Below are 9,530 nucleotides of genomic sequence, written 5' to 3' on the forward strand. Positions count from 1 at the left end.
CTTGCTAAATTCCAATAATTTCAGGGGGAAAAAGATTACTGGGAGCTCTGGCTCCAGGCCTCTCTGAGCTGGAATTGTAAATCCTGCCAGTTTTGTGCAAAGAGGATTTTCATCGGCTGCTAACCAGCACAGGACAATTTGGAAGCCTGTTTTCAGTACTTAATCCTGTAAAAGTCCCCTTTACACAACACAGCACCTCAAAACTGTTTTGCGCATCACTGGGCTGGGATCTGGGTGGCCTGCCCAAGGTTTCAAAGATGTTTTGTGGGAGGGGGGAAAAAAAGGAGGATGACTTTGTTCCTCATCTTGTTTTCAAAATAGTTTGTTCCTAAAACTGGCGGAGAAGTGGATGTGCTGAGCCTTGCACGGTGTCAAGTTCTGAACGCTGCACTTCTCCCTCGTTAATTTTACCTGGGACTTATATGTAGTCTAATCACGGAGTAAGTGAGCAGCCATTAAAAACATCTAGTTCTCCTTAAATTAAATATGTGTGTGTAATAAATGATGATTGCTTTTCTAAATGTTCCTGCGGTTATTAGTATAGCAAAGGAATTTGAAATTGTTACTGCAAAACAATATTAGTAGATTGCATTTACTGAGTAAAAAGGAGATGATTTTCTTAATTGTTTGTGCTATAACATCAATGTTTAATATAACATAAACTCTTGACATTTTTTTAGCACAAACAAGAGTGGCAGTGTTCTCATATCCTCTTGCTCAGAAAAACTGTCAAATGCACAAGTGTTAACAAGCAGTTTGGAAACAGTCAATGCCTGCGCTCACATGTTTTATTAATCACTATAAACAGAACTGAGATCAGATATTCTGCATGAAGTACAGCAACACTACTTGAAGATACAAACTTGAAAAAATACATGTCCAGTTCTGATCTCACTCCATTTTTAACTCAAATTATGGTCATAAAGAGCTTTGTTGCAGTGTGTTAAAACAACACAGAGCCTACTTTGATTATATCACTTGAAATATTTGGTCTGGGAGACACATTTCAAAAGCGTGCTGATTCTGCTTCTACCACAAATGGTGCCACAGGAGTCTCTCTGCGCCCAAGTTGCTCTGTCAGCAAGGGAATAGGAAACTGGAGCTGAATTCCCCCCGAGGAGGGCACTCATCATCTCATCTCTCCTGGCAGAGAAGCACAGCCTAACCATCTGGCTACCAATTAAGCAAAACATAAGAAAGTGCTTTTGCTGCTTTCAGTAGAAGCTGATTTACTCTCCCTGCAGCACTCAAAGGTCTAAAGAGGAAGATGATGTCCAAGAGCTGAGCACAAGATACCGGGCTGGAAGTTCAGGTGTTTAGTCGAGAAGGAATAGCATTGGGAACTGACTTCTAAACCTGTCAGAGCATTGTATTAAATGGGCATTTGGTAAGATACTGAGATAGTAATTTCAAGCAAGGACTGGAAAAGAAATCTCTTCACTCCCAGGAACCTGATTTCAAGAAAAGGTTTTGGGCAGTGACCTCCACTAGGAAAATGAGTCTCCTGCCAGGGCTATGTGAGCTGCTGCAGCTCCAGAAAGGGTTTGGATTTAAGACAGCAGCATGTCCAGTACTGCCTAATGAGTAACATGGAGCTATGTGCTAATCTCTGATCCTACGGTGTACAGGCAACCTCAGCATTTGTTGGAATTATGATTTATTGAGAGTTGAGAGCATTTCTCCCCTTGTGAAATGAGGGCCCCAGACAGAAACACATTTTCTTGTTAACCACAGAAGCTCATCCACAGCTTAGAAATTAAAGAAGCAGGGAGAATTATTCAGCAGCACCAGAAACAACAAAAAGAAAAACTGCTTAAGCCTTGGCAAGGCATCTCTAAGCAGCACACTGAGCTTGTGGCACAGCCCAGCCATATTTCAGAAGCAAAGAGAGGATGTTTGGCTCAACCAAAGGGGAGCAATGGTGCAGCAGACTGAGACCGGGACCCAGAAACTGCTGCAAATGCTCAATTCTGATAGCTGCGTAAACCCACTGGAGTCCTGGTGTACTTGGGGGCGAAGGAGGCTGAACTATTAGCAATGGCCAAAGTCCCCTTTTGAAAGAGAATGGATACATAAAGCCTAGAATGAGCATGTCCTTCCCACTGTTTCCCCAATCTTGTCACATGACATTAGGGAAGAAAAGCAATAACAGGAACAGTAATAAAATTAAAAGCCGTGAGGTCTAGCAGGTCCCCTTTCCTTTGCCTGCTCACTCAGGGCTCCAAAGGGAGCTAGCTAATGATGTGCAACAGGCTCATAGCAACCCACTTGGGCAGGCTGGGCTGGCGCAATGGGAGGCGCTGAAGGCAGGGAAAGCCACCTGCAAAGCTGAGCATGGGCGATACAACCTGCTGGGGAGGGAGCTGTGCTAGGGAGCCGAGCCCGGTGTCTACCTGGCCTCCTCACCTCACCTCCAGGGCAGCTCTTGTTCCAGTATATTTGGATTGTTGTACCTGTGATAATGTCATAATTAGATATTAGTAACGTATACTTCATAAAATATTACACACGTATCTCTTCATAAGCACCACTGTTGTGTAGAGTGAACTATCAAAGACTCAGAATAAAAATGTGTGGAAAAGTGAATTGTAATAGGTTTCCTGAGACTATAGGCTGAAAGTACAGACACAGGGTGACTCTGTGGATTGCACACTCAAATGGTCAATTTTTTATATAGAATAATGTAACACTGAATAGAAGCCGCTGTGTTTCCCTGATCTGACCAAACCATCACAAGCTTTTCTGTGAGTTTAGGTTGCACAAACTGATTTTTAAGCTTCCCTTAGAGCAGCAAGTCTGAAACTTCAGCTGTTTTTTCTTTAAACCTCTCAAACTCTACTTTTCATGTCTGATACCTCAAAGCGAATGAACTGATACTTCTGAAATTCTGCATTAATACTTGTTTCTAAGCTTGTCAAGCAGGAGAATACAGACAGACTTATCACTGGAGTGAAGCAGAGCCTTATCCCCCAGCTGTATCACTAGAGCATGATGAATTGGTGTTTAAAGAAATTCCTTAATGCTACAGGCAATGACACAATTAAATTTCAGTCTTGCTTTTCCATTTCCTTTTTACTGTACAAGTAAGAAACTTAGAAGTAGCTATAACTGTTACATTATCTCCAATCCCCAGTGGATAGATCCTTAGTGAGGTATGACTATACGTAAAATTTTATGTATTGGATTGTTCTGGGACAGTCTAAAGGTCTAAGAAGAAAAGTAAACTCTTCTGTGTTGAAGGAAATGATTGAAGACATTAACTTTCATTATATTCATAGCACCATAGAATCATAGAATGGTTTGGATTGGAAGGAACCTTGAAAGATAATCTAGTCTAACATCACCCAGTCCAACTAAGCTGTGCAGAAATCTCTTCAGTAGATTCACTAGCGTTTAAGTCAAGAGTCTTTTTTTGTCCCTTTGAAGCATTTGGTATTGGCTGCTTTTGGAAATAGGATATTGAAATAGATCATAGAATCATAAAAACATATGGTTGCAAAAGACCTTTAAGATCATCGAGTCCAACCATACGTGTCCACTACTAAACCATATCTCTAAGCACCTCGTCTACTCATCTGTTAAATACCTCCAAGGATGGGGACTTGACCACTTGCCTGGGCAGCCTGTTCCAGTGCCTGACAACCCTTTCAGGGAAAAAATTTTTCCTAATGTCCAACCTAAACCTCCCCTGGTGCAACCTGAGGCCATTTCCTCTCATCCGATCACTTGTTACCTGGGAGAAGAGACCAACACCCACCTCACTACAGCCTCCTGTCAGGTAGTTGTAGAGAGCAATAAGGTCCCCCCTCAGCCTTCTCTTCTCCAGGATGAACAACCCCAGTTCTCTCAGCTGCTCCTCATCAGCCTTGTGCTCCAGACCCCTCACCAGTTTCATTGCCCTTCTTTGGACACGCTCCAGCACCTCAATGTCCTTCTTGGAGTGAGGGTCCCAAAACTGAACACAGTATTGGAGGTGTGGCCTCACCAATGCTGAGTACAGGGGAAGGATGACTTCCCTGGTCCTGGTGACCACACTATTTCTGATACAAGTCAGGATGCCGTTGGCCTTCTTGGCCACCTGGGCACACTGCTGGTTCATATTCAGTTGGCTGTCAACCAGAAACTCCAGATTCCTCTCTGTCAAGCAGCTTTCCAGCCACTCATCCTCAAGCCTGTTTTTACATGGGGTTGTTGTGAGTGAAATGCAGGATCCAGCACTTGTCCTTGTTGAACCACTTGGCTGATCCACTATGGCAGTTTCTGTGTTCCCTTTTTTTTGGGGGGGAGAAGGATTTAGGGGGCTGGGTGTGACTTGTATTCAAATAAGTGTGAAATATCTGTCCCTATAGTAAATGACTTTTATTACATACAGCATAATAAAAGTAACAAGCAAAAAAGGCTTTGGCACTTCTGAACATATAGTTAAATGCAATGCTTGTCTCCAGAGAAAATAGACACTTCCAAGTGATTTGATTTTGAAGAATATGAGAGCAGTAATGAGTTAATAACCATAAAGTTTATTTTCACTATCTGCCTCGTTAAAAAATATGTTTGATAAAACTGTCCAACTGCGTATAATTTCTAAAATTAAAACCACAGCTAAAATTAAATGAAAATGTCATTAACTTGACACAGAGAAAAATAAAATGGCTCAGTATCAAATAATAAACTTAATTATTAAGTTAGCTAAAAATATGGAATAAACAATTCCTGCAAAATCCAAAGGCAGAATTCTTCATTTGTTTATCAGCTACAAATCCCAAGGTATTAGCAAATCTAGTACTAAAAGTTGTGTTTTCGTATTCAGTCTACTAATATGAGAAGGATCGCTGCACCTGTAGAGAGCAAACCAGGTTTAAGTAAAGATTAATGACAAGTGTATGCACTGCTGTAATTAAACAGACATTAATAACTGGTAGTTGAGAAAGTCATAGAGAATTACAACAGTGGGTTATTTGGCTCTGTTTTCTTCAGTTTTATAAGGATTCCTGCTAATTAGTGACAATATTTAGATAAACAGCTTAAGTGAAAGTGACAGTATTTCAGGACTGAAATCTGGTCCACAGCCACTAATACTTATGTGTTTGCAGCTCTGTCAGACAGAAAACCTGCCTTAACTGTTGCAGATGCCATCACTGACAGATTCTTTTCTGTGCTGGTGTTTCAGCCACAGGTCTATATATGTGCATCTCCCTCTCTAATATCTATATACAGACTTTGTCAGGCCATGGAGTACATTAAGCAACATGACAATCATTTGTCACTCATCCTACCCGGAGGAAGAAATTGTATGTTCAGTGCAGTGTTTTGTTCATTTAAAAAAAAAAATGTGTGCCTACTGCTCATGTTCATCGATTTTATTGTTATACAGTACTACATTGGTACGTCTCTCTCAGGAAGGTTATGGAAGTCAGTGCTAAACTTTCAGGGTTGAGCCCTGAAGGTAAAGCTTAATATGTAGCTAGAAATTAGAAAGGATTTCCCTTCTTTTTCAGCTTCTAACTGTTCAAACACGGTTGTCTTCTTGCCCTTGGGAACCTTGTAAGGAGCTGTAGGACTCAGAATTGGAGGTACTTCTCTTCAGCAGTCACCTGGCAAATACGTGAAATCAGAGCACAGCCATTTCATGTAGCTGAAGTTCTCCCTGTTTATTTTAAAAGTTTTCTCGTGAAGTCACCCAGTATAAGAAATCTTAAAAGTATCTGACTAAGCTTTGTGTAGCAATGAGGCACCTGAACTAAGACTATTTTTTTAACAGCCAGCCACTCAGGCTCCTTTTGGTCTTCAGTTTCCTCAAGACTCCATTTCACCCTGTAAAGGTGGTTTCAGATTTTTCTGTCTCCTCTCCATCCAATTAAGCTTCTAAACTTCTAGATTGTGCAAAACTGTGAATAGTAGCCAGTCCCTTCCAGATACTCAAGAATGAAACTTTTGAAGATGCATAACTGTTTGATTTAAAGAAAAACCCCAAATTTCCATATTTTAAAGACAATATTAACCAATTCAGGATGCCCAGTTTTATTCCGTTTTTAACAGTGTCGAGGAAAACCCTTTCTCTCACCATCCTCCACCTGTCAGATACTCCCTACAGCTTAAGCCTTCTCCCAAGGTTTGATTTAATAAAAGTTTGCTTTAAAAGACAGGACAATAAACCTAGAAATTAATTCTGGATTCTTGAATGTTCATTAATTTGGTTTACATTTTTATACAGGGTGTCTCCTGCTAATATGGAAAAATCTGAACTAATGATACTTTTGACAGAATTTTAAATTGTCTGCTTTACATGTAGCAAGAGTTGTTGACCAGATACTGAATTTATAATACATTTATACTGTCAACTGGAATCTGTGGACTTTTGTCAGGATGCAAGAGAAGAGGAAATTTCTAAAGAAATCCTTTAATTTTTTGGGTGCTTTAATCTCCTCTGTCTTCCTTCACTCCCACCACATTGCTGTTCCGTCACCTGCTCTGATGTTAATCAGAATGACTGGGTCATTCTCTTTTATAAGCTTGCTGGATTAATTCCTTTTCAAGGTCATCTGTGAATTGACTTTAGTAACTAATTATAAATTGGATGGTATTTTAATATTCTACCCTCTCCCTAAGCTTTAATCTAGAAGTGATGAGGGACAAAAAGAAACCCAAAGGAGCTTGCATTTTAGGAAGCAAGATGATGAATGCCGTTATCCAATACCTTTATAATTTCTCCTGCCCTGGACACCCTTATCTTTTCCACTGAGTTCAAAGGGAGTTGAAGGAAATTCAACATCTTCCAGAAACAGGGCTTTAGTCTTTTAGCTAATATAACTGCATATGATCTCTGGAGAAATCTGTCGATATTGGTATTTGAGGCACTTAAGCTTGACATTCAGAGTTCTGTACTACTATGAATGCATCTCTATTAAGGCAACAGAAGCAGCTCTCTCGCTCTCTCTTTGATGTTGCCTTTTGAAATTTAACATTAAAAAGTAATATTTTCCTTCATTGTATTTTTAAGACTTTGAAACAGTTTAGGAAACTGCTCTTGGGCCATCACCCAGCAATAAACAATTTTCATTTTGTAATCAAATATTATTTCATTTATTTTTTAAACCCTATCAGATACCTGCAGAACCTTGGCTATGAAGGGCACAGATTGCAAAAAACCAGTTGAATAAGGATTGCAGATCTACTGTTTAAAGACCTCAAAAGCATTTTCTAGAGGAACACTTACCAGATGGCTGTGTTTAAGCCCAACCACAGTGCGTGCTCTTAAGCATCTTTCGACCTGACCATGCTAAAGCAATGATTTTTGCCTGACTGCATCTTTGGCCTGCTTTCTGAGCTATTGCTTTTCTATTGCTTTCACAACTTGCTAGCTATGGCTTTCTCTTTGACCCCTCACAGACCGGCAGTACAGTTGCCCCAGTTCTCCCAGACCAGTGCCTCCAAAGACCTCCAAGATATCTCCCCTGCTTTCTTTCTCCTACTCCATAATAATCAGATCAGCTCAAGAATTTCCCCAAAGATTTAACCATATGCATATCCTCACTTAACCATTCACCCCTTCAGCTGTAGCAAGTAGTTGAAGCAAAGAGACGCAGGGACATTGAAAGGCATCCACAATCACGCTTTCTTCAGTCAGTACAAGAAATAGGTATCAGTTAAAATTAAATGTGTTCTTGTTGTTTCTGTACTGCCCTGCAGTATTCTTCAGCGTAAGTTCAGAAGCAAAATAAGAATCACAGGGTCCTTCCTTACCTATTTAGAGATTTTATTCCAAAATATCAACAAGTTTGTAAGTTATTCATGGTCTTTTTCAAGACCATGAGGAAAAGTAGACAGCAATTCTTTTGTTTTAAATTAAAAATTAAATGACAAATAGAATGAGAAATGGAGAACATGTTTGTGATAGAATTTGTTCCTCAAGGAGAATACTAATGTTTGTCCATGAGGATTCTGTTAAGGATTTCAGACTGTGCTACAGAAAGAAGAGATAACCCAAAAATTTCATGGTGCTCTCAGCACACCTGACCTACAAAGCTAACAGAAAACCTGGAAGTAAAATTTTCCCCATTTGCCTCAGTATTCTGGGGAAGTAGTGAGTTTTGTTCAGATCAGGACAGGCTTGAATTATGGTTTTGATGTGGAACTGTGTAATATTCTGGGGTTTGCTGTGCTTTTGTTCTAAGCCACAAACAGGAGGTGACAGCTGCTTAGTGTTTTAATTTTGTATTCACAAGAATTGCAAACAAAGAACAAAATAAACAGCTTATACGATGAACCTTTGTTCATGCTCTGTTTATGAGTGTTGATTTCACTGCCACTCAATCCTACCAAGGGCTCATCCGTATAAAATCAAGATAATAAATTCAACTCTTGCCTGTGTCCTTTCTTTATACTTTCTTTTTGAAGGTATGTGCCAAGCAGAGAGTGCTGGAAAAATAACTGCTTGCTTTTTCTGCAGAATTTATACATCCTAGGTATCTGCAGTGCATACTGCCCCATAGTCATCAGGGCTTCAGCCGTTATCAGGCAGATGACTGCAGGAATGAGAATTAGGCTTGACTCCTTGCCTAGACATGGGCGGGACATCCTGAGGCTATTCAGTTTAAGAATTACTGCATTAGGGCAATGAGGCAGAGGAGAGTCTTAGGCTATCGTCAATACACTGTACCAGTCTCTCTCCAGACTGTGTACAGATATATTTTTTTTAAATGCTTATAATCTGCACATGCTCATAATCTGAAGATAATAGGAAAGTTCCCTGTTACTCTATAGAACCATATCAAATCTTTTTATCTTAAGAACAGAAATCAGGCTTAGTGTCAGGCATGCTGGAACACTAAAGCCCCAGTAATTTCAGTAACCTACTTTGCTGTCACTGAATAATAGCCACTTTTTCACTTCTGCTGTGGGTAGTAACAAGACAATGTCAAACTAAAGTAGAACTTTTTAAAATGCGTTCTTATAAAATAGAAATTCTGTTTTCTCTTTTTGAAAAAAAAATCATTTTGACATTTCCATTTCAATGTTTTTTCAAGAAATCATTAATTTATACTTTCTGATGTGCTTTCAGTGGCATTCTAGCCTTTCTGAATCTAGTGGTAAAATTCCCACAGCTTTAAATGGGAGTAAGGATTTTCTTTTTCACATATCCATATCTATATGGTTGTTCTTGTGTGCGCATGCTTGGGCAGACCCCATTAGTTCAGCTTCCAAGCGTGTCTTTCATTGTTTTGCACTGATCCCTGTTCACTCAGCCCCTTATCCCGTTTTTTGGACACGGAGGGTTGTTGGTTTAAGTGGTACAATTTACATACAGGGAGACCTTGTCCGTTCGGGCAAAGGATCTGTTGTTTGTGTGCAGTAGGGATAATATAAACCACAGCACGGAGTACCAGTTGGAGTCAAATAGGTCACCTGAGAAAATATGGCACTATAAAGAGAGTAAGAATGGTACACAGCTCCAAAATACTTGTCTTTCTCTGTTCAGGCTTCAAAATGGAGCCATTTTACCCACGTTTGCTCACTCTTTGAATTTGCTTTCG

Source organism: Egretta garzetta, unplaced genomic scaffold (assembly GCF_000687185.1).
Source record: "Egretta garzetta isolate BGI_Z169 unplaced genomic scaffold, ASM68718v1 scaffold79, whole genome shotgun sequence".
Taxonomy (NCBI): domain Eukaryota; kingdom Metazoa; phylum Chordata; class Aves; order Pelecaniformes; family Ardeidae; genus Egretta; species Egretta garzetta.